The 24,492-nt window shown below is 51.0% G+C and overlaps 1 protein-coding gene across 6 annotated transcripts in view; it reads right to left on the reverse strand.

The window, feature by feature from the left end:
* Positions 1–24,492, reverse strand: part of STAG2 (STAG2 cohesin complex component) — a 2,060,662-nt gene that overhangs the window by 1,487,838 nt on the left and 548,332 nt on the right. The window lies entirely within an intron of this gene.

Genomic DNA, 24,492 nt, shown 5'->3' on the forward strand with positions numbered 1-24,492 from the left:
AGATTTAAATGGATCGGGAGAAGTACTTTGGTGAACTACGCAAAAACACTATGCTTTTGTATGGTGAAGGGTTCAGTGACGGCTTATTTTTCCGACAGTTAATTGCAACCTGGAAGGATGCCTTGTTCTTTTAAATGAGCTTTATGAATTGGCCGTTAAGGCAGTCCCATTAATCTTTGAAGGACCACATTTAGATCCTAGCCAGATGAGGGAGAGTAACTGGTGGGTAAATGTGTTTCCCACACTCCATAATCGCTGTGACTACAGGCCCTTTCCACAATTACTTAAGCCACAATACCTATTTTTGGGGATTATAATGCTACTTTTTGGGCCCTTCAACTTTGCTTTTAAACACGGTCCTTTTTTGCTCCATCACTTTGTGGCCAGAGAGCCTGCTGAAGTCCCCCTGCCATTGTGCCTAGTACCCGCACCCCATTTCTGCATTTATTTATATTTGTAGGGCGCACAAACAGCCTGTAGACATCGAGGCGCTGAATCAGAGCTTAAGGAGGCTTACTTAAGGGTTACAAAGAACCCGCCCTAGAAAGAACTTAATTACATTTAGGTGGTTACAAGTTACAGTATATTGCAGGTTTTAACATATCAAACCAAGAGGTTGGTCTTGATGGCTTTACGGAAGACAGTGTGGGATTCACTGGCTCTGAGGTGGGGAGGGAGCGCATTCCAAAGGGTGGGGTCAACTGATGGGAAGCTGGAGCCGCCCGCACGCACTTTGTGAGTCCGAGGGACAGACAAGAGGTTATACCCCTTTCACAAGGGTATTAGTGACACTGTCAAGGTAAGTTGTTTTACAGAGTAGGTTGGTGTTATCTGTGGGTTAATTTGGGCTTCACCAAGGGTAGAAGTCATTTTTCTTGCATTGGTAGCCCAATGAACCTTTTTGGTAGCCATTGGGGTTTTCAAAACCTGCTCTCAGCCACTTTGTTTTAGAAGTCTTCCCTTTGACTAGATGACGACAAGGTGGCCTTAAAAAAATTGTTCCGACCACGTGGTGTCTTTGTGAGCCCATCATGGTAGCCTCCATATTGGCCCCAAATGGTTTAGCTAGTGTAGGTCCCTAAATAAACCCCCTCACTTCCTATGGGGTGGCTTTGGGGGAGTGGTAGTTCCAGTGATCATCCAGTATGGTTGGTGATCTGGACCGCTGCCCCAACTCCTTTTTACCATTGGCGGACTGGCCATATCCCTTTCACAAGGGTATTTAAGTTCCACCCCTAACCGTCTCTTGCTGCCTGGTTCCAGTAACTTTGAGGTAGAATGTCTGTCGATCTGCTCAAGGAGATGTGCACCACTATTCTGCTGTTTGTAACCCTTGCATTGCCATACTGGAAGTGTTCGACACTAGATCCAGTCCGGATTTTCTGAAGACTCCAGGTGACCAACATATGCTAGGTGTTCGGTAAGAATTGGTGCAGTCAAACTTAACACTTATCTGCTGGATATTAGGTAACCCACCCTTTGGTATAGGTCTGTACTACACAAGTTGTTAGTGTGACTGAGCAGCCAGGCCTATCTCAAGAGAGGTAAATGTGAGCTATACAAATGAAATCCATAACTACAAGGAGCCAAGTAACACTAACAATTAAGCTTTCTGTTACAAATAATTATTTAATTTTTAAATAAGCATTCTTTAAAAGGGCAATTCATGTAACAATGTAAATATACATTAAAATTACTTTTCAGAAACAAAACAAGTTAGTGGATAATCTTTGGATACGCTTCTTACATACTTCCTACACCCTGAGGTGACAAAGGACAGTAAATTATAAGTCACTCACCGTAGTGCCAGAATGTACTCCTAGTCCATAATCCCCTTTCCTCCATACTGCATGTGAGTCCCTCGCTAGCGACAGGAGACGGATACCTTTTTTACCAGAAAAACCCTGCTCCTTTAAATTTAGAGGCTCGCAGGGGCACAGCCATGGGAGCATGTGCTCCCCTGACTCCACCCACCGGCGCCACTCCTCCGTCCCCATTGACTTGTCAACAATATTACCAGTGTCTAATAACACCAGTTTTATGAAGGGGGAGGATGGTGGGACGTATGCAGGAAAGGGGACTATGGACTAGGAGTACGTTAGTCACTACGGTGAGTAACTTATAATTACTCCTACATCACATCCCCTTTCCTCCATACTGCATGGGTGATTACAACTGAAAGTAGCCCCAAGGTGGAGAGGTGACCCTCCTTAAGAAAACAAGTACCTTAATACTGCCTGGCCAAATGCTGCGTCTGACCTGGAGCCAGCATCCAAACAGTAGTGTTTGCAGAAGGCCGAAGGAGTGGCCCACATGGCCGCCCTGCTGATGACCTGCCATCGAACGTGCTCTGGAAAGCAACTGCTGTGGCATTGGCTCTAACAGCGTGGCCATGCATGTTCACTGAAGTGGCTCACGCTGCGCCTCATAGGCCTCCTTGATGGCCGAAAACCATCCACCTTACTATAGAGACCTTAACCCCCCCCCCTGTCCGTGACGGTGACAGAGTGACCTGCAGAAGCTCTTGGTCCTGTCCAAATAGAATTACAGAGCGCACCTGACATCAAGACAGTGCAAGACCCTTTGAGCATCTTTAGGATCAGCAAATAAAGCAGGTAACACTATCTCCTCATTTAGATGGAAGGATACCTCTTTAGGCAAGAACGTGGGATGCGTTCTGAGGACCACCTTATCTCTGTGAAAAAGTAGTGTACGTTTCTGACGGCACCAGTGCCTGAATTTCACCAACTCTACATGCGGACGCAAGACCCACTAAGAGCAGTTTTAATAGTGGCCAGCCTAATGTCCGCGGACGCCATTTGTTCGTAAGGTTTGTGCGCCAGGGCGCCCAACACTATGTTGCGGTCACAACCTGGGTGTGGTTTCTTGATAGCCGGGTAGAGCCTGTTGAGGCCCACCAGATGTCGCTCAACCACCAGGTAGGAGGAAGAGAAAACAACCTCCTCCGAGTTCGGGTAGGCTCCTATGGCCGCCAGGTAGGTACGGCATGTGTATTTGCACTCCGGGGTGTGCAAAGTGTGCAGAGAAGGATAGCACATCGTCCAACATGCAAGTAAGCGGGTCAATCTCCTTTGATTCCACCCAGTGGCAAAACCTAGTCCATTTGCTTTTTTACTGGCTCCTAGTAGCATCAATCCTAGCGCCCTGAATGTCTAGGTTAGCCTGTAACAGCCCTAGATGCTTTAGTGTGACCTGCTCGGGAACCACGCTGCAAGGGCCAACTGCTGTGGGGCGGGGTGGACGACCCTGCTGAGATAGAAGGGGAGCTGGGCCCAATGGCAGGTGAATGGGAGGCTTGTCCGAGAGGCTGAGCAGCTCTGAGAACCATGGTGTCGCCGGCCACCATGGAGCCATCAGAATGATACTGAGATGACATGATTCACTTATCTTGCAGATCACCCTGTGAACCAGGGGAGTGGGAGGAAATGCATATGCATCTGAAGGCATTGCCCAGGGAGCCGGGGTCCTGGCCCTGCCAGGACGCGTATTGAGGGCGCATCTTGTTGTACCAGGTGGCAAAAAGACCCACCTGGGGGTGTCCCCATCTGCTGACGATCCCCAGCAGCACCTGATCGTTCAATTGCGATTCGTAATTGTCCGCTAGCAGTCTGCTGAACCTGTCTGCCTCTAGGTTGGACTCCCCCGGGAGGTGGATTGCACTCAAGTAGATATTGTTCTCCAGGGTCCACTCCCACATGCTGACAGATAGGTTGCAAAGAGGGGGTTGGAGGGCCTGAGGCCCACTGTTGATGTAATATGTACTGGTGGAATTGTTAGTTTGAATGAGGCTCGTCTTGCCCCCGATGAGTGGCAGAAAGGCTTTGAGAGCGAGCCAGATAGCTTTCAGGTCCAGCAGATTGTTATGCGACTCCTGCTCCTGGAGGTACCCGACTCCATGGACACTATGATTCTCCAGCATAGCACCCCATCCTTTCAGGGAGGAATATGTGGTGACTTGCGGTGCTGCTTGCTGGAATGGCCTGTCTGCAGGTTGCAGTCTGTGGACCACCAGACGAGGTCCTGGTGGAGAAAGGGAGGAATGCGGACAAGCTCAGCTTGGGAGCCCTGCTCCTTATTCTATGAGGCTGCGAAGTGCAGCTGCAATCTCCTCATCTTAAGCCTTGTGTGAGGTACTGCCAAGAGGAAAGCCGCCATGATGCCCAATAGATACTGAAACCACCAGGCTGAGGTCACCTCTCTGCTGAGAAAATGACCTGTGGCCCTCTTGATGGCTGTGATCTTGCTCTCAGAGGGGGGAAAACTCTCTCCAAGCTTGTGTCCCAGATGAGGCACAGAAAAGTAAGGCCCTGTGTAGGCTGTAGCTGAGACTTGAGATTGATGGAAAATCCCAGTTCGTGGAGTGTGTTCATAAGGGCAGAGGAAGTTTGGAGAACCACCTCCAGGGATCTCGCCCCGATGAGCCAGTCGTCCAGGTAAAGGGAGACAGTAACTGCATTCATCAGTCTTGTAAAAACCCTGGGGGCGAGTTGAGGCCAAAGGGTAGAACCTTACATTGGAAGTGAAGCCCACAATCCTGAACCGTAGAAAGGACTGATGCAGCTGCCGAATTGGGACGTGTAGATACACATCCTTCAGATCAGGGAGCACATCCAGTCTTCCCTGCAGAATGTCTCCGCAATCGGCGCTGGCATAATCTTGAATTTGTGAAGAGGGAGAGGTTCGGGATGGAAAGGTCCAACAACTCTCAGACCAGCCTTGTGGTTCTTTTCTATGGCGAAAATCGTGGAGTAGTAGCCCAAGCCTCGCTGGGAGACAAACTTATTCCACTGCCTGTATCTCGACGAGCGAACGAATTTCTGCCAACAAAGTTCTTGTCCCAATCTGTAGGAGGGGAGGAGAGGGAGGAATCGGTAGACAAACCCGTGGACACTACGGATAGGATCCAAGGGTCCGAGAACCTTTTATGCCATGACTCTGCGTGAAGGGCAAGCCTGCCCCCCACCGGTGACACGTGGATCCGAAGGGGCGCGTCATTCCTTCTTTCCCTCTGAGGCTGGGGCAGAGGAGGGGGACTGAAAGTATGCCTTGCTACCCCCATTTCTGCTGTTTGCGCTGGTGCCGACTGAGAACGGCCAGGCTGTCTTGACCTCCGTTCCTGGAAGCCCCGGAACCCGTCAAGGGCACGCCCCTTGTCAGAGCGTTGATGTGACTGGGTGTAGGCCTTTGGTGTGTCCTTCAGGAGGATAAAGACTTTGCAGTTTGATGAGGAGCAAGATAAGAACAGCTCCCAGTGATCGAATGAAAGGTTGTTACCCTCGAATGGAAGGTCCAATATGTGTTCCTGGACGTCCAGGTTAAACTTGAAGCCCGTAGCCAGGCAGTCCTCATGTCTGAAGCGATGCAGATGACATGTCCTGAGGTGTAAATGTGCGCCATGGTGGACTCCATGATGTCCTGGGCCACCATTTTAGCTTCTACCAGCCAGCCTTGAAACGTGCCTGACTCTGCACTGGAGTTCTGGAAGGAAATCAGTTATTTGGCACCAAAGCCTCTGGTTAATGGCTGCCAGCATGGCATCTGCATTGGATTGACGCAGGTGCAGTGAGGCATTGGAATAAACCTTCCTACCATAAGCCTCCAAGATATTCTCCTCCTTGCTTAGAAGCGCTGAAGACGAGGTGGCCGAGGACGACTGGGGCTTGGAGTAGAGGGACGCTGCAGCAATCACCGAAGAGTGTGGTTGAGGGTATTGTATTGTATTGTTTATTTAAAGAGCGCACCGGGCCGTTAAGCAACTGGGCGCTTACAGGAAATAAATCTTAGGTTACAGGTACATAAATAATTACAATTTCTTATGTTGCACCGACAGTAGAAGCAGATCCCCCTCCAGTTGTCTATACTTCGCGTCAAAGCGCCTATTGACATGCTGGGTCGAACGGGGTTTAAGCCATCCCTTTTTGGCCAAGGCGACAACGTCCTTCTGCATCAGGATCCCCGTTCTAGCCGTGGGGCTAGAGTGAGGACCTCGGCCAGGACCACCCGCCTCTGGTTGTTCCACCTCGGGTGTGGAAGCCCCAAGTACTCAGCGAAACCTGAGAGCCGATCATGAAAGGCCTTGGCTGAGGGTGGCGTATTGGGGGTCATCCTCCTCATTGGAGTCCACCTCCACCAGGGTGTACTGCTGGTCAGTTGCGGGTGGATTAGTGCTGGGCGCCGAAGACTGGTGTGGGAGCCGGAGCCGGAGGCTGGTGTGGAACCGCCTGAACTATGGGAGGCAGGGAAGCCAGAATCAACGGACCCGGAGTGGGCAGCAGGGGCTGCGCTGGAGCCATAAGAGGAATGACTATAGGCAGAGGTGGGACAGGCGGGAGCATGTGCATAACATCCCGAAGGATACACCTCATCTGAGAAGACCTCATGAGCATGAGGAATTTTTCAAAAACCTGTCCTCACAGGCCAATGAAGTGGTAGGTGGTATTGATGGAGTAGTGGGTGGCCTCTGGGGCCTGTGCGTACTCTGCCTTGCTGGTTGAGGGGTAAATATGCCCAGCGACATTGAAGGTTAAGCTGTAGGCCACGTACCTGGTAGAGACCAGTGCCACCTTGAAACTCGTTCTCCCACCTGATCCGCACCAGGGGTGGTATCGGAGGAGCAGCCATCTTGTCTGGCGTGGCGGCCATTTTGTCAGGCTGCATGCCACGTGCAAATGTCATGCTGCTTGCCTCACTGGGCCCAGGCCTCCTCCAGGAATCTTGGCGGTGGAGCTCGAGGCCTACCCTGGACCTCAGGACAGGGCCTGGTAAGCGTATTGCCCTCGGTTGAGTCCCCGGCAGTGCTGCGGATAGGCGCCCCCTCTGAAATCTGTCTAGTACAAGGGTGTAGCCCCTTGTGAGGATACCCGGTAAAAGAACCTTGCGGTCTCAGCACTGACCCTGGAAGGATCCAACGATGCCTCCGCCTGGCGGCCGTTAGCTGAAGCAGCCTCGGTACCTGTGCTGGTAATTGAACTGGACTGTCCCTCCCACTCAGACGTTTCCTTGGGAAAAAAGCAGCCCTACCTTGGTCTTGACTTGTGTCTAACAAAGTCCTTCAAGTGCTCTGGAGGAGACTTCTAGAAGAGCTCCCTCCACCAAGCTAACTGATCTTCACAGCACACGGTGTAAGCGCGTCATATGCGGTACAACCCTCCCAGCCGTGATCGGGCCAAGGCAGCGGAGGGAAAGAGTGTGGGGAGTCGGATGTAGGGAAGAGCCCCTTGCAAGCTGGACACCTGCCGAAGCCCGCTGATGTTGAAATGCGCCGGGGAGGAGCATGGCGCCAGAGGACCGAGTACCTGATTAAGACCAAAAAAACGGAAGACAAAAGACAGTATCCAGTGAAGAACGCGTGGAATTACAAGGCCGAAGCCAAACCCAGGAATGCTGGTGAAAGCGGTCTCTTCCAGTCAACGCAGAAAAGGGGACTGAGGAGTAGCGCCAGTGGGCAGTCGCAGGGGAGCGCATGCTCACAGGACCGCGTCCCGCTAAATTTAAAGGCAAGATTTTTTTATGGTGAAAAATGTTCAGTCTCCCGTCCCTAGCGAGGGACACCCATGTTGTATGGAAGAAAGGGACAGGATGTAGGAATATGGCAATTATATATCACACTAATAAAGTTTGTAGATTCTGAGGTTTGTAGAAAGTAAAGGTTAGGGAAGGAAAAAGGGTGGACAGTTTCTCAGTGCATGTTAGGACAACTAAATCTTCCAATGAAATCTAGGCAAGCCTTTCCCAGCAGTAGCAGTATACAACAAGCTACCACTGTTGAGGGGCAAACAGTATCAAAGTCAATGGACTAGAAGAGTCTTCAGGGAGTCAGGACAGCCAAAGTAATTTGGGACAGTCTATGGATCTGAGGCACTTTTTAAATCAAAGTTGTGTACAAAGTTAGAAAGTTTGTTTGAAAAATCCCTTTTAGGGTCACAAGCTGTGAGAAGAGTTAAAAATCAACTCGAAAAGGTAAGTCAATGCAATTACAAACTGAGCAGAGCACAGCAATAAGGTAACTATCCCAAACCTAAACAGTACCTCTGGTTTGAAGAGTGGTCCAGCTGGATTCTGTCTTGCTGCAGCAGTGCAGACTCTGGTCCCTGAGCCTCAGTCGTCGGGACAAGAGGGATGATGTCTGGAGGGCTCCTGCTGCAGCACTTGGGAGGTCGTCGGCAATTATCGGGCTCTTTTCGGTTGAGCGGCACTTAGCAGTTTCATCGCTCATCAAACCGCACCCATGCAGATCTTTGACACCGGTTGGACTCTTTGCTCCCTCGGTCCGGCACTCTGGTAAGGGCACTCTGGACCTGGAGGCCCTGCTTCAGCATGGTCCTAAGGAGTCTTCTGGAGCTTCAGGTCAGATTTGTTATGCGATAGATGTTGCACTCTACTGCGGACACTCGACCCCTGGCATTGAGGTCTCACAGCAGCGAAGAAGCACAGCCAGTCAGGAAAGGAGGTCCAGTGGAGTTCGTCCCGGGGTTAAGTTGGTCCCACTAACCCAAGTGGAGAAGAAGTTCCGTCCGGAGCATCTCTGTCGAGGTGAAAAAGGAGGTCAGCACAGCAGCAGGGCTATACTGGGCAATTCAAAGGTCCAGGAGATTGCAGCATGCTTAGTTCACGGTTTCTTTGTTGGTTGTTTCTCCCAGTGGTCGACTGCCTCTAGTCCCAAAATGCTTGCCTTATAAGCAGGTTTCTTCTATTGATGCACAGCCTAGGCTGTCAATAACACAAAGGCAATCATGACTAGTTGTATTCAGGCATTCCCAGAGACAAGTGACAGGGGAGTTTCAGGACCGACCCTCAGACCCTCTTCCAGACACACTGGAGCTAGGGGCAGACTTCAGGGCTGAAGCCCGCCAAAGGCAAGACAAACAAAGGGCTCAAACCTGTCTCAGCGCACAGAGTAAATCCCAAGAAAGACCCCTCAAACAGAAAATGGCAAAAAAGACGACCGGGGCCATTTTGACAAAATAGTCAAGCATGGGGGCTGTACTGCAGACAAGGGTTCAGTTTGCGGTAGAAAAGCAAAAAGCCTTGGAGAGGGCCTTCCCTTGGTTCACAGCGCCAAAGTTCACAAACATCTGCGATGTCTTCTGAAAACTGTGCGGTCTACGTAGAACAGCGAGTTCAAAGTTCTCTCAGCCGGCGACGAGAAGAAAACTGGTAACACCAAGGGCTTGTTGAGATGGAAGTCCGACGGCACCTTGGGCATGAAGGAGGGGTGCGTCCTCAGCACTACCCTCGTCTCGTGGAATGTCAGATATGGAGGTTTACAGTAGAGGGCCTGTATCTCTCCCACTTGTCGTGCAGAGGTGATGGCCACAAGAAACGCGGTCTTTCACGATAGGAACTTCAGCAGCAACGAAAGTAAAGGCTCCAATGGAGGGCCCATGAGCCTTGTCAGCACCACGTTGAGCTCCCACGCCGGGGCCGGAACCTTCACCGGCGGGAACGAGCGGAACAGTCCTTTCATGAACTCCTTCACCAGACGGTGCGACCACAGCGACGACCGCCCCAGTGTTCTGGTGTAGCGGGAGATAGCCGCCAGATGAATTTTTATGGATGCATGCGCCAGCCCCGCCTTGGCCAGCGACAGCAAGTACGGCAGCACTTGAGGGGCCGTAATCCGTAGAGGGTTGATCTGTGCACAGCACCAGACAGTGAAGCTCTTCCATTTATGTCCATAGCACTTGAGTCGAGGACGCCCTGGCCTTGGCAAGTACCTCCTTGCAGTCCGCCGGGATATCATAGCTTCCGAACTCTAGTGCTGCAGGAGCCAGGCCTGCAGGTTCAGCGATCCTGGGTCGTGATGCAGGATCGTGCCTCCTTCCCTGGTGAGAAGATCTGCGTCCGTCGGTAGCTTGACTGGGGGAGGGGGGCATGACATGTCCAGAAGGTCCGTGAACCATATCTGCCTCGGCCACGCCCATGCGACGAGGATCATCCTGCAACGGGACCGTCTGAGTTGACTGATGAGTCGCAGAAGCAATGGCAACGGTGGGAATACAGAGGAACAGGCCGTCCCAGGGTAAGGAGAATGGATCACCCATGCTCCCTGGCTGGGGAAACCTGCTGGCGAACCTCCGGCACTTCGTGTTCGTCGCTGTCACAAATAGATCTATCTGGGGTTGCCCCATCATCGGAATAGGAGATCCACTTGATCCTGCCGGAGCTCCCACTCGTAGCACGAGCGCAGCTCCCTGCTGAGGTAGTCGGCAACATTGTTCTTTACTCCTGCCAGGTGGAAGGGAACCAGGAACATCCCCTGGGCGGCAGTCCAGTGCCACAGGTCCTGCGCTTCCTTGGATAGAGCTGGGGATCTGGTGCCCCCCCTGCTTCCGGATGTATAACATCGTGGTGCTGTTGTCGGTGAAGACCCGTACCACTTTGCCCTTGAGGGACGGGAGGAAGGACCCGAGGACCCAGAACACGGCCCGTTGCTCAAGGATGTTGATGTGCAGAGACTTCTCCTCCGGAAGCCAAAGGCCTCTTGCGTGGAGATCTTCGGTGTGCACGCCCCATCCCTCCAGAGAGTCGTCCGTCGTCACTGTTCCTGATACGCTGGGATCTGGAAGTCCAGGCCCGCCGCGAGATGCGCGCGGGTGCCCCATCACCAGATCGCCTGCCGGAAGGTCTTGTTGGGGGAGATCTTGTCTTCAAAACTTCCCGTCACTGGTACCCAACAGGCGTCGAGGAATTCCTGCAGCGGCCGCATCCACAACCTGCACAGTCACACGAGGTAGATGCAGGAAGACATGCCGAGCACGGTCTTGATGGACCTCAACCTGGCAACCTCCGTGATCAACAGCCGTTGTACCTTGCCCAGGATGGCCTTCATCCTCTCCTCCGACGGGGACGCCAGCCGTGCCACCGTGTTGAGCCTGGCTCCCAGGAACAGGGCGTCCTGCGATGGCACCAAGCAGGACTTTGCAAAGTTTATCAAGAACCCCAGTTACGTCAGCAGGTGGACGGTCCTCGCTGTGTGGTCGACGGCGATTTCTCTTCACTTCGCTTGGATGAGCCAATCGTCCAGATAGGGGTAGACGTGGATCCCCTGCAGGCGTAGCTGCGCCGCCACTGGTGCCAGGCACTTTGTGAAGACCCATGGCACCAACTTCAAACCGAAGGGCAATGCCTTGAACTGGTAGTGCCGGCCTTGTACCACGAAGCGTAGAAACTTTCGATGTCCTTTGTGTATGGGGATGTGGAAGTGGGCATCCTCCAAGTCTGGCGACGACAGGAAGTCGCCTTACTCCAGTTGTCCCAGCACGTGCTGAAGGGTGACCATCCGGAACGGCTGGGATTTTATGAATTTGTTGAGGAGGCGGCAGTCTAGAATGGGCCGCCAGCCACCGGTCTTCTTTCGGACGAGGAAATACAGAGAGCCTCTTTGTGACGAGTTCCATCGCACCCTTCTTCAGCATTGCTCGTACCTCCAGAATCAGCTGAACATGGTTTTCCTTCCTGGCCACTGGTGGAAAATGGGGACACCTCTTTTGGAACTCCAGAGTGTGCCCGTGGGACAGGGCATCCGGCACCCAACCGTCGGTGGAGATGAACAAGTTACTTCTTACCTTGTAACGTTCTTTCGACGGGATGTTCCTCCGACGTATTCCTCATCTTAGATATATCCTTCCAGCTCTGCTGGCCTCGGAAAATTTTTTCAGTAGAGGGCGCTGCGCGTCGACGTCCCTCGAGTCGATGTCCCTCGACAGCCGCCGTATCGACGCTCGACGTCATCCTGCCCATAAAGGCCGCGCGCAGCGTCCGTTGCTCAGTTCCGTTTTGAAGCCCACAGTATTACTGTCTGGACTAGACTAATCACCCTGAAGGAGCGTAAACTGCAACAAGGGAAGTAGAACTGCGGGGATGGATGGGAGGGTCGATGAGGAATACGTCGGAGGAACATCCCGTCGAAAGAACGTTACAAGGTAAGAAGTAACTTGTTCTTCGAAGGGATTGTGTCCTCCGACGTATTCCTCATCTTAGATAGGCTCCCATAGCAGTATTCTATATTCGGAGGTGGGAGTGCTGTCTTCTATTGATGAATAGAATGTAGTACAGCCCTTCCAAACCTAGTCTCTTGACTAGAGGAGGAATCCAGATTGTAAAAACGTGAAAAGGTATGGACAGACGACCATGTGGCGGCCGCACAGATGTCTTTAACCGGCACGCCTCTTTTGAGGGCCGATGAAGCTGCAATACCTCTGGTCGAATGAGCCCTAAGGTTTTGAGGGGGCTCTTTCCCTGCCAGTTTATAACATTCCAGAATGGCTAGAATGATCCATCTGGAAATGGTCTGTTTAGTTATAGGTAACCCCAGCTTGTGACCTGCGTAACCTACAAATAGCTGGTCTGCCTGTCTTATCCTGGCCAGTCTACTAATGTAAAAACTTAAAGCCCTCCTAGGGTCTAGCCTGTGTAACCTCTCTTCCTCTTTCCCCGGGTGAGGAGGAGGAGGATAGAAAGATGGCAGGGTAATCTTCTGAGAGATATGGAACTCAGAAACTACCTTTGGGAGGAAATTAGGCTTCACTTGTAGGACAACCTTGTCTTTGTGAAATATTGTATGAGGGGGTTTACAAGAAAGAGCTTTTAATTCGCTCACCCTTCTAGCAGATGTGAGTGCTGTTAATAAAACAGTCTTAAGGGTAAGAAATCTTAACGAACAAGAATGGAGAGGTTCGAAAGGTGTACCCATCAGGAAAGTTAGTACTAAGTTTAAATCCCATAGGGGAACTTGGAATGGTCTTGGGGGATAAACATTGGTTAACCCCTTTAGAAACTGTATTACCAAGGGTAATTTGAAATATGATGGCTCCTCCGCAGTCCGCTTAAAGATAGATAGCGCTGCGAGATAGCCCTTAATGGTACCAACTTGAAGGCCTGAATTTGCCAAATATAATAAGAAGGACAAAACCATTGGAGTACCACATGAAAATGGGTCGATCTTCTGTTCTCTACACCAGCTGCAAAATCTGTTCCAACGGCAGCGGTATAAAGACTTAGTTGCTGGCCTCCTTGCCGAAAGCAACACCTCCATAACATCATCAGGGAGGTCCCAATCCTTGTACCTCAGTCGTTCAGAAGCCAAGCGTGAAGGTTGAGGGTTTTGATGTCCGGATGGAGAACCTGACCTCCCTTCTGAGAGAGAAGATTCTCTCTGAGCGGAAGTCGAATTGGAGGGCAGATGGACAAGTCTAGAAGGTCCGGGTACCACGTTCTCCTGGCCCAATCCGGGGCAATTAGGATCATGGTTCGCCGGAATCTTCTCAACCTCCTGATCATTTGAGGAATGACAGGGACCGGTGGGAACGCGTACAGAAGCGGAAACTCCCAGTCCACTATGAATGCGTCTCCCAGAGCTCCTCTCGGAGGAAATTCCCTTGAGCAGAACAGGTCGCATTTCCTGTTTAGGCTGGTGGCGAACAGGTCTACCTGAGGGGTTCCCCAAAGGGCGAAGATCTCTTGAAGGACTTCCTGAGCTAGTTCCCACTCGTGGGAGACTGTGTTCTGCCTGCTCAGAGCGTCCGCTGTCAAGTTCTTCTCTCCGGCTAGGTGAACTGCCGATAGAGAGATTCCTTCTTGGATTGCCCAAAACCAGAGCTGCATCGCCTCTCTGCACAGGGGTAGTGATCCTACGCCTCCTCTTTTGTTGAGGTAGTGCATGGCCACCGTGTTGTCCGTCATTATCAGGACGTTTTTCCTCTGTACAACCGGCAGGAAAGCCTTCAACGCAAGTCTGATGGCTCTCAGCTCTAACAGGTTGATGTGTAGTCTGGACTCCGATGGAGACCAACGACCGCTGATGGTCAAGTCGTTGGCGTGGGCTCCCCACCCCGTGAGTGAGGCATCCGTAACTACTGTTATCTCCGGCCAGGGTTGCCAAAACTGTTCTCCTTTCAGAAGGTTCTCCTGACAGGCCCACCACTGAAGGTCTCGAGCCACCCTGCCGGGAACCTGAAGAAGATCTGTCATTCTCCCTGAGAATTGTGACCACTGAGTCCTCAGTGCCCACTGGAGGGATCTCATTCTCAGGCGAGCCTCTGGCACAAGGAAAATGCAGGATGCCATGAGGCCCAGCAACCTCAAAAAGTCGAAGGCTGGGAGATGTTGGGCATGTTGGAACTTGGTAACCATCTGTAGAATATCTTGAGCCCTCACCTCTGGTGGCGAGGCTTTTCCCAGGGAAGTGTCCAGGATCGCTCCTATGAACTGGAGTCTCTGCGATGGTATCATTTGAGACTTCTTTAAATTGAGGGAGAAGCCCAGTTTGTGAAGGGAGTAGCACACGTGATTTAGCTGGATCTGAGCTTGCTCCGGAGAAACAGCCCTGATCAGCCAATCGTCCAGGTAGGGGTAGACGTGAATCCCTTCCCTCCTTAGACTTGCAGCCACTACCGACATTAACTTGGTGAAAACCCTCGGGGCGGAGGTCAGCCCAAATGGCAGTACTCGAAATTGATAGTGAGAGTTGCCAATTGCGAACCTCAGGTATTTCCTGTGTTTGAGATGGATAGGCACATGGAAATAAGCGTCCTGAAGGTCCAGAGATACCAACCAGTCCTGGAACTGAAGGGCCTGGAGGATCTGAGAAAGAGTGACCATCTTGAATTTGTCTTTTCTGAGGAATTTGTTCAATTCTCGCAAGTCCAAGATGGGTCTCAGTCCTCCGTCTTTCTTCGGAATGAGAAAGTAAGGGGAATACCAGCCCTTGTTCCTCTCCGCTACAGGTACCGGTTCTATGGCACCTTTCTCTAGCAGGTCTGAAATTTCCTGCAAGAGGAGCGGATCTGGAACTTTCTGAGAGCTGATCCCCGGTGGATGACTCTGAGGTGTACGTAGGAAAGGCAGGCAGTAACCTTGGCCGACTGTTTCCAATGCCCAAGCATCTGACGTGATAGCCTGCCATACCGTCAGATGTTGAGTCAACCTGCCTCCTACAGGTGTCCTGTGAGGGAAGTCCTCAGAGTGGTTTTGGGGCGGCTGATGCAGATGCCGATGGTAAAGAGGCACCTGCTGTTGCTGCGGCTTTAGAGTATCTACCCCGTCCACCTCGGGTAGTTCTTCTTTGACCCCTTTGAGTCGGTCGTCCTCTACCTCTTCCGAAAGAGGAGTAGAAGTGAAAGGACTTGCCCCTCGCAGAGGTTCCCGTGGGACGAAAAGGAGTCTGACGGATTGCAGCTCCTAGGGATTTTGCTGCTGCTTTTGAAGTTTGCAGTTTCTCTAAACTGTCATCCGCCTTTTTCCCGAACAAAGAAGAGCCATCAAATGGCATGTTCAAGAGCCTGGCTTGCACATCTGGGGCAAAACCCGACTTTCTCAACCAAGCGAACCGCCTGGTTGATGTACTTGCCGCCATTGCTCTGCTGATACTGTCAGCCGAATCAATGCCCGTCTGGAGGGATTCGCACATAGCGTCTTTACCGTCCTGTATAATATTCAGGAACGCATCCCTTTCTTCTCCCTCCGGGATGCAGTCAGCCGCTGTAGAAGCACACTCCCAAAGTGTATGGCTGAACCTAGCAAGGGTGCAAGTAGCATTAACAGACTTTAACGCCATGCTACATGCTGAAAAGACTTTCTTTGCCATAGCATCATACTTTTTATCGTCCCTATCCTGTGGGACTGTAGGATAAGCCGTCTTGACATCGGTAGAGGATGCTGCTTGTACCACCAGACTTTCTGGGGATGGATGTTTAGACAAGAACTCTGGGTCTGTGGAAGATACCCTGTATTTTGCAGACAGTTTTTTATTTACTGCTGGTATTACATCTGGGGTTTCCCAGTTTGTCATGATCTTTCTCTGAAGAGCTTTATGAAAAGGCACCACTGGATCTTCTTGTGGGCCTTTATCAAGAATATCCGTGAGGTCATCTTGCTGAAAAGATTGTGAAGGTGTAGACCACCCCATGAACTCCGTAATCCTGGCCATTAAGGCTCTGTAGGGAGTTTCAGCATGCTCCCCCGGGTCTGGTTTAGCAAAATCCACCTCAGGGGAAGTGTCTAACCCACTTGCCTCATTTAAAGAATCATGTAGATCCTTTAATCTGCGCTCTTCAGAGGAAAATTCCTCTCTAACCGGGGTTACAGGTCCCTGTAACTCAAATGTGTCTTGTTCAGACAAATCACCCTCTTCTAAAATTGAGGATATAGTTCTCAATTGTTCTGAACTCATAAAGGGAGTAAATCCCATTTCCAAGGCAGAGGGTGCCGACGTTGTCATAATTGGCCTCGAGAGTGTCGATGTCGTCGACGCCGACGTCGAAGGCTTCGAGCGTGGCGTCGAAAACAGAGGTGGAGGCCTCGAGGACCTCGACAGAATTGGAATTCTACTCGACGCCATCGACGCCGAGGGCCTGGGGATCGTCACTGGATGTGTGGACACCGTGACTTTTCTCGGCGTCGACGCCAGTGTCGAGGCCGGCGTCGAGTCGACAGACCCGTGTGTCGAAGGTCTCCTCGACAACGGCGTCAAGACGTCGACGGAACCTTCGAGGAAGGTTTGGAGGTCATAGTCCTACTCGAGGTTTCTTTCGCCGGGTACTGCGACTCGTGGCGTTTTTGACCTTCGGGTCTTTCGACCAGAGCATCGCTCTCGGCAGTCTTCGAGGGGGTCAAGGCCGCGTTCTCGAAGACGCTCATCATATTTTTTCTGAATTCCTCCCATTCAGCCCGGGAACTATGTTTCGTGGGGCAAGGGATTCTTTTTGGCGAAACAGAGGAAGAGGAAGACGGAGAAGGAGATCTTCGACGTCTCCTCTTCGAGTGTTTCGATCTCGAGGAGTGAAGAGACCCACTCCGAGACCTGGAGCGTGAATGGTGACGAGGAGACGAATGTCTCGACTTCGTCGACGAAGAAGAAGCTTTAAAAGTCTTACCTTTCTCCAGCTTCCCCCTACGCTCCTTCAGGGCCTTAGCTGTCATGGACATACAGTCCTCGCACTCCGAACAATGGTGTTCGGCTCCCAAGCACCACAGACAATTTCTGTGAGGATCGGTCAACGACATCTTTTTTCCACAATCTCGACATTTTTTGAAGCCGGATCGAGGAGTTGTCGGTTCCGACGAGGAAGCCATCGAGTACGGTATCGAATAACTCGAGGTAAATAGTATTTATTAAACTAATAACTGAGCAACGGTATTCCGAGGCACCGAGTAGCGCGGAAAAACGGAACCGAGCAACGGACGCTGCGCGCGGCCTTTATGGGCAGGATGACGTCGATACGGCGGCTGTCGAGGGACATCGACTCGAGGGACGTCGACGCGCAGCGCCCTCTACTGAAAATTTTTTCCGAGGCCAGCAGAGCTGGAAGGATATATCTAAGATGAGGAATACGTCGGAGGACACAATCCCTTCGAAGTACTTCCACAAGTTTGCCAGCCGGCCTCCCACCTGGGTGCTCGAGTGGGGGCCCAACGTCCCGGCCAGTTCAGTCTTGCTTCGCCGAGGCCTTGCAACCTTGGGCCCCTTGGCGACAACTGTTTCCACCGGCCTTGTTGCGGACTCTGTTCGTTTCCAGTGACAAAGAGCAGGCCGCCTGGCGGTACGAAGTGGAGATGCCACCGAATCCTTTGGAGGCACCTTGAGACTTGCCTCCGGAGGTCCAAAAGGACGGCTGTCACTGATGGAGGGAGCCCCAGGCCCGGCCCATCTCGGTGACCGTCTTGATGGCCTGCAGTGACTCATCCACTGCCTTGCTGAACAGGTTGTTCCCGTCAAATGGCATGTCCAGTACCCTGGACTGCACGTCCTGACGCAAGTCGGTGCCCCTGAGCCAACCGTGCCGGTGAAGGCAAACGCTGTTGCCCATCTGTTGAAAACCGGTGTCGGCGATGTCCGTGGCCACCGTGATGGCGTGGTCCGACGGCACATCGCCCTCCTGCAGGATTTCAAAGGCTTCTGCCATCTTGTCTGGGAGGAAGTCCAGGAGGGGAGCGATTTTAAACCACAGCTCCCTGTCATAGCGGGCCACGATCGCGAGGGTGTTGGCCGCCTTGATGGTCGTTGCTGTCGACGAGTTGACATGTCGCCCCATGGAGTCCAGCTTCTTCTCCTCGCCGTCTGGTGGAGAAGTGGAAGTTGATGCTTTCACTCCTGCAGATTTCTTCTTGGCCGCCGCGGAGACGACCGAATCCAGGGACGGCTGTCCCCTGAGGCACATAGTCTGGGACCCGGTACTACTTCTCGAACCAGTCCCTCTTCGCAGGAGCTGAGGACGGGTTCTTCAGAAGGGACAGTCCTTCGTCCCAGATGTAGTCCTTTAGCAGGACTGAGCGGACGGTCTTCCTCTTGGCCACCCGTCATTGGTAGAGGAACCCCTCCTATCGCTCTTCGGGGCATAGCTGGAAGAGCTCAGATGCCCTGGCAATCATGGCGTGAAATTAATCAATTTTGTCGGGAGGGGCAGCCCGAGGAGGGGGTGATGGGAGATCAGTCCCGTCGTCAGTCTCATCCCTCGGTTGGGGGAGGTGAAGGATAGAAAGGTGGGGGATGGAGGTGAAGGATGGAAAGGTGGGGGAGGATGGACTTGCCTCCGCTTGAGTGGAGGACTGCCCGACGGTCCAGGCGCCGCTGGATCGTCCACCGGAGGCAAGGGATCCTTCCCGCGGGCCCTCCCCTCGAACCTTTTGTCCAGGGTTGCCTTGACGATAGACCGCTCGTCCTCAGAAGAGGTCTCGAGTCAATTAGGGCTACCTCGCCCTCTCTTTCTCATCCCGGGGTTTCATGGGGGTCTTCTCAAGAGGCTGGAAAGAAGAAGATTCCTGCCAGGACAGCAGGGAAACTCGAGGCTTAGAAGTCATCTCCACTGGGGTAGCCTCTGCAGGCTTTGCCAGGGCCGCCACGACTCCCTCAATCGAGGCCTTAGCCGGGTGAATCAGGGCTTTTACGACTTTGGGCGCATCTGAGGCCTTCACTGTGGGGTCGGGGGAAGGGGTTCCCACCTCGATCCCCCTTGGCTTTCTCCATCGGGACCTGTCGGGGCTTCTCCCAAAGCTTACCCGGGTTGTCATACTTCCTTTTCACCGAGCCGAAGCATTGGTTCGCGGTTGACACGTCAGTGACATCGGGCCCTGCCTAGCAGCCGAGGAGCCTGAACCAATGGCGCTCCCGGTGCCTGCGTACTCTCAGTGCGTGGCCTTCAGTGGGCCCCCGTCGCAGGAGCGCCCTCAAAGGTCTTAAAAGACCGCTCAAACTTCTCACCTGGTGGTGGGCTCTTCGCCTCCAGCCAGTTAGTGAGTCGTCTACGACAGTCCTTCATGATCCGGGTGGACATGTTCTTGCAGACCGCACAGTCCTCCACATGCGACTTGTCGGCGTGAAGGCAGTAGAGGCACCGGGAGTGATCATCCTCCTTGAAGACGTTCTATAGTCCACATCCTGGGCAGATCCTAAACAGCTTGGTTCCAACAGGTGTCAAGTCTCCTTTGTCCTGGGCCACGTCCACGCGGGGTCTGCCTCAAAGATCTTCTGGAATCCTCCAAGAAGTAAAGTTCAACGAAAATTCGCCTTTGAGGGTTGTAGAAAATTCGGAAACTCGTCCCTGTTAATCGGAAGAAGAATCGGTGGAGCTTGAGGCTCGAATTGACTGAAAAATTAGAGAAACTCTGAAAAAACGCAACACGCAATAAAAGCTCGGGAGCTATAGCCCGAGGACTCCTAACACTTGAACGTGCTGTAAAAATCTGAAGTTGGCTGCCTGAGGAGGGCTTAGGTAGAGGGCAGTCATTGGCTGGGGGCAGTATGACCCAGAGACCAGTGATCGGTTATTAGGACAAAGACAGTTCAGAAACGAAACTGAAACTGATTTTTTTCTTTTACCGAGAATTCCCAGCCTGACGGGGAATATTCATGAGCATGTGAATCCATGCCAGACCCCATGCTGGCGAACTGTAGTTCACCCAAGAAAAGGTATTTAAACCTTAGGAGAAATCTAAAGGGATTTCTCTGTGAAACTGTACTGAAGGTGCTGTGTGTCACCATACAAAAAGCAGATGCCTATGGAGTTTGTCAGACTCCAAAAACCGTGACAACACAAAATCCAAATCGGGTAATAACACATGACTGAAAAAAAAGGTCTCTAACTCCAAGGTTAAAATTAAAAAGTCACAAGTCCAGCAAAAGAGCTGGGGGTCTCTCAGGTTGAAGGGAATTCGCACATAAATGAGAATTCTCCCTAGCACTAGGCAGAGCCCTCCACTTTGGGACTGATTCTGGGAACAAGCAGCAGAAGACTGTTAGGCAAGAACTGATGAAGTAACAGAGACTACGCAACACTTGTCTAATTGGTATGCGGTAACCTACCTTTTGGTATAGGGCTGTACACACAAGTTGGTAGTGTGACCGAGCAGCCAGGACTCTCTCAAGAGGGGTAAATGTGAGCTGTAGCAATGAAATTCGCAAATACAAATACTCAAGCACCAGTTATATTCACGGTTTCAGTTATACATAGTTATTTATCAATTTTTAAATAAGTGTTCTTTAAAAAGTACAAGATATGTAACAATCAAATATACTTTAAAATACTTTTCCAGAATCAGCATAAGTTTAGTAGATACTCTTTAGAGATGCTTTTTACACACTTCCCACATCCAAAGGTGACTTCATTCACAAGGACAGTAATGGCATTCATATATCACTAGTACACTGCAGATTCAGAGGTTGCAGAAAGGAAAGGTTAAAGGAAGGAAAAAATGTAAACAGTTTCTCAGGGCATGCAAGTATACTTAAATCTTCCAATGAAGTCTAGACAAAATCTTTCCCAGCAATAACAGTCAAAACCACATTATCGCCTCCGACAGATAATGTCTTAGTCAATGGACTAGAAGAGTCTCCAGGGAGCCAGGACAGCCAAAGTCAATTGGAGCACAGGCTATGGAGCTGAGGCACTTCATAGTTAATAAAAGGCTTGCACAAAATAGAGAGTTTTTATAGAAATCACTTGAAGGGTCACAAGCTGTTACACTTGTGGAAAGCAGAGCTGAAATCAACTAACAAAAGTAGCCACTGCAAGTCTCAATTGAGAACAGCAAAGCTAGAGACATTGAGTTAAGTACACCAAGTCTGAACATTACCTCTGGTTTGAAGAATGGTCCAGCTGGCTTCTGTCCGGTTGCAGCCATGCAGATCCTGGGTTCCTGAGCCTCAGTTGTACGGACAAGAGGGAGGACGTCTGGAGGACTCCTGCTGCAGCAATTTGGTGGTCGGCAGCCACTACGGGCTCTTTTCGGATTTAGTGACACTCTGCGGTTTCAGCGCGTGGTACACAGCACCACTGCAGATCTTGCAAACAGGTTAGGCATCCTTCACTGTTTGAGTCCTGCACTCTGGTGAGGGGACTCTAGCTCCAATTGTCCTAATCTGGAGGATCCTTAGGAGACACCTGGAGCTTCTGGCCGGATTGCAGACGTGGTACTAGACTACGGATTTCGACCCCTGGCACTTGGTTCCTGCAGCAGCAAAGTAGTACAGATGGTCGGGAAAGATGGTCCAGTGAAGTTAGTCTCTGGGGTAGTTGGTCCCACTAACCCAAGGGAAGAAGTCAACCCTTCCGGAGATTCTCTTGTCGATCAGAAAAAGGAGTTTCAGCACAGCAACAGGGCTTCCCCGGGCAATTCTAAAGTCCAGGAGGATGCAGCAAGCTTTGTTTATGGTTTCTGCGTCGGGTTGTTCTTCCCAGTGGTCGACTCTGCCTCTAGTCCCAAAACACTTGTCTTTTAAGCAGGTTTCTCCCATTCACTTACAACTTAGGCTGTTAAACAGCAGGGTGGCGGTCCTGAAAGTCAAATCAGGACAGGTTGCATTCAGGCACTCCTAGAGAGAAAGGACTGGGGCGTTTCGGTAACCTCCCTCTCACTTCCTGCCCTTTGACACACTGGAGCCAGAAACTGGTTTCAGGGCTGAAGCCCGCCAAAGGCAAAACGAACAAAGGGCTCAAACCTGGCTTGGCGCGTAGAGTAAAACCCAAGAAAGACCTCACAAACAGGAAATGCTGAAAAAAGAAGCCTGGGGCCATTTTGACAAAACGGCCACCCATGGGTGCTCTACTGCAGCTGAGGATTCTGCCTGCGGTAGGAAAGCACAATAGTAGGAAAATTAAACCACTGCCACCAGCCATTTTAAGTAGTGAGGGTAACATAAAAAATGTTACATGAGTAGGTAGGATAAGGGGCTACTATGCAACACCCAGCACTCCACATACGATGGTGTGTGCTGGACCTACAAAGAGAAAAAGGTAAAGTCAATTTCACTTTACTATTCTTGGGAACAGTAGTTCACACAAGAAAAGATATTTAAACCTTATGAGAAATCCAAAGGATTTCTCTGACACTGCACTAAAGGTGTGAGTCACCATACAAAAACGTAGATGCATATGGAGTTTGCCAGACTTCAAAAACAAAGGAAACACTCCAATTCAGGTCCAAACACGAGAGTGAGAAAAAGGTCCCACTCACTCCAGGGTTAAAATTAAGAAGTCCTAAAGTCCAGCAAAAGAGCTGAGGGTCTCCAAGGTTGAAGGGCATTAGCACAGTAATGACAATTCTCCACAACAAAAACTACACATGGCTTTTGTGCAGCTGCCACTATAGTGGAGTGAGCTGAAAGGTGAGCTAAAGGAGAATGATCACACAATTTCTCTCCTGGGAGGGGCCTCTATATGCAACCTTAACACTGTATGGAAGCTGATTTTGCAAAATACCTCTGCTTCGTCCACTACATAAGGCTGAAGGTCTATGCCAAACCTGTTGATTTTTAGAAGACTGAGCATATAACTGCTTGTCCAAGGTGTAGGCTTTGAGACCGGCATCCCCACGAAATCCATAAGCCCTTGCAACTAACATGGGTACTTCCCTCTGTCTTCTATAAGACCATCCGCTACGTCATCACAGGGAGGACAAGGAGATAGAGTGGGTGTGGGCAGTTCATTTGGTAGCAGAGGGGGCTGAAACATTGGTTTGAGAGCCCATGACCCACATTGGTGGCAGTGCCTCCGCTGTCACAAAGTTATGGCAGGTTAATCCTGTGGTGCCACTTGGTGTGGGAAAAAGCACTTCCTTCATGAAGGACTTAAACTATTGCCTCATCGGTTCTAGGTGCATCAGTTCCTAGAACCTCTCAAATGTGTCTAAACTTGAGGGTTTATAACTGGATGCTCTTAGTGGGTACCTTGGGGCCCAACTAATGAGACACAGAACGGACCAAATATACCCTCACACGAAGAGACCATGGAGGGAGCCAACATAGCCAGAGGGGAGTGCCATGGTGGTTCACCAGAATCTGCCCAACCAACAGTGACAGCTGTACTAGGTTGAGCCATGAATGAAGTGTGGCAGAGGTCCCCATGCATACCACATGGCTCCCCAATGCAAACCTGAGCAGAGGGACCTACCAGCATCGTCCCAGCAAGTGGAGAAGCAACGGCCTCGGACCAGGGTCCGGGGAGAAGCAAAATGCCCTCGGTGACAAGGTCCCCGTTATGAACTTTGACAGGAAGCCAAGTCCCCTTGTGTCATAGCCCGGTATCAGAACACTTGCGGGTCCGCTGATGCAAATACCAGTTAAAGTCCACACAGAGACCGCGGCACAATCCCTGGTACTATGAGGGCTAGCTACAACCGGCCTTAAAGGAGCCCTCCCAGCTCAACTTACCTAGGGAAGAGCGTTAGCCAAAGTAAAGAGCTGTACTTACTCTCTTGGTCCTGACAAAGTGCCTGAGGTGAAGACTACCGAAAGGTGTACTCCCCACAGCACCAGTCTACTTTTGAGGGACTTGCACTAAAGTGTTTGAGCACACTGGTCTCTCAGTGGGTACGCAGCCGTAAACACTAGACAATGTGTAAGGGTCTGCCACAGAACGACATGCGACATCAAGTGCTCACAGGAAATCCGGCTTTACGCAGCACAGACTGGAGGAAGCCTGCGGTTGGGGGGAGGGTCACGGTGGGGGGGGGGGGTTGTTTGTAATCAAAGTGGTCACAGAGAAGCAGTGAGGAAAAGGTAGAGGGCTGCATCCGGCATGGACAATACAGAAGGAAAGCAGGAGTCAGGGTATAGTGATCACGCTACACGCATGTGGGCTAGCTCCAATCTCAATATTCTTAAATGGGAAGCCCTGCTCAACGTAAACTAGGTATTTTCCCCATTAATCCCATGCCCCGTAATTATTTCTATATTATGTATATGATTTATATCCCACTTTACACAATTACACAGTGAAAAAAATAATTTATCATAATATCAAATCAGAACTATACACATCTATAAAAATACATTAAATAGATCCTGTAAGATCAATTCCTAAAACCGTTTCTGAAAGTTCCACGTTTTAAAAAATGTCTTTAAAAAATTATACCAAAGCAATAATTAAAGAGACCTGTGTACCATCCATTAGTCTTTCCCAATGCTCACTGGAATTACAGAGTATTATGATTGCACATACGACCCCAACAACTCTCTGCAGTGTTAATGAAAGGCAT

Source organism: Ambystoma mexicanum, chromosome 5p, assembly GCF_040938575.1.
Source record: "Ambystoma mexicanum isolate Mex_15411 chromosome 5p, UKY_AmexF1_1, whole genome shotgun sequence".
Lineage (NCBI taxonomy): Eukaryota > Metazoa > Chordata > Amphibia > Caudata > Ambystomatidae > Ambystoma > Ambystoma mexicanum.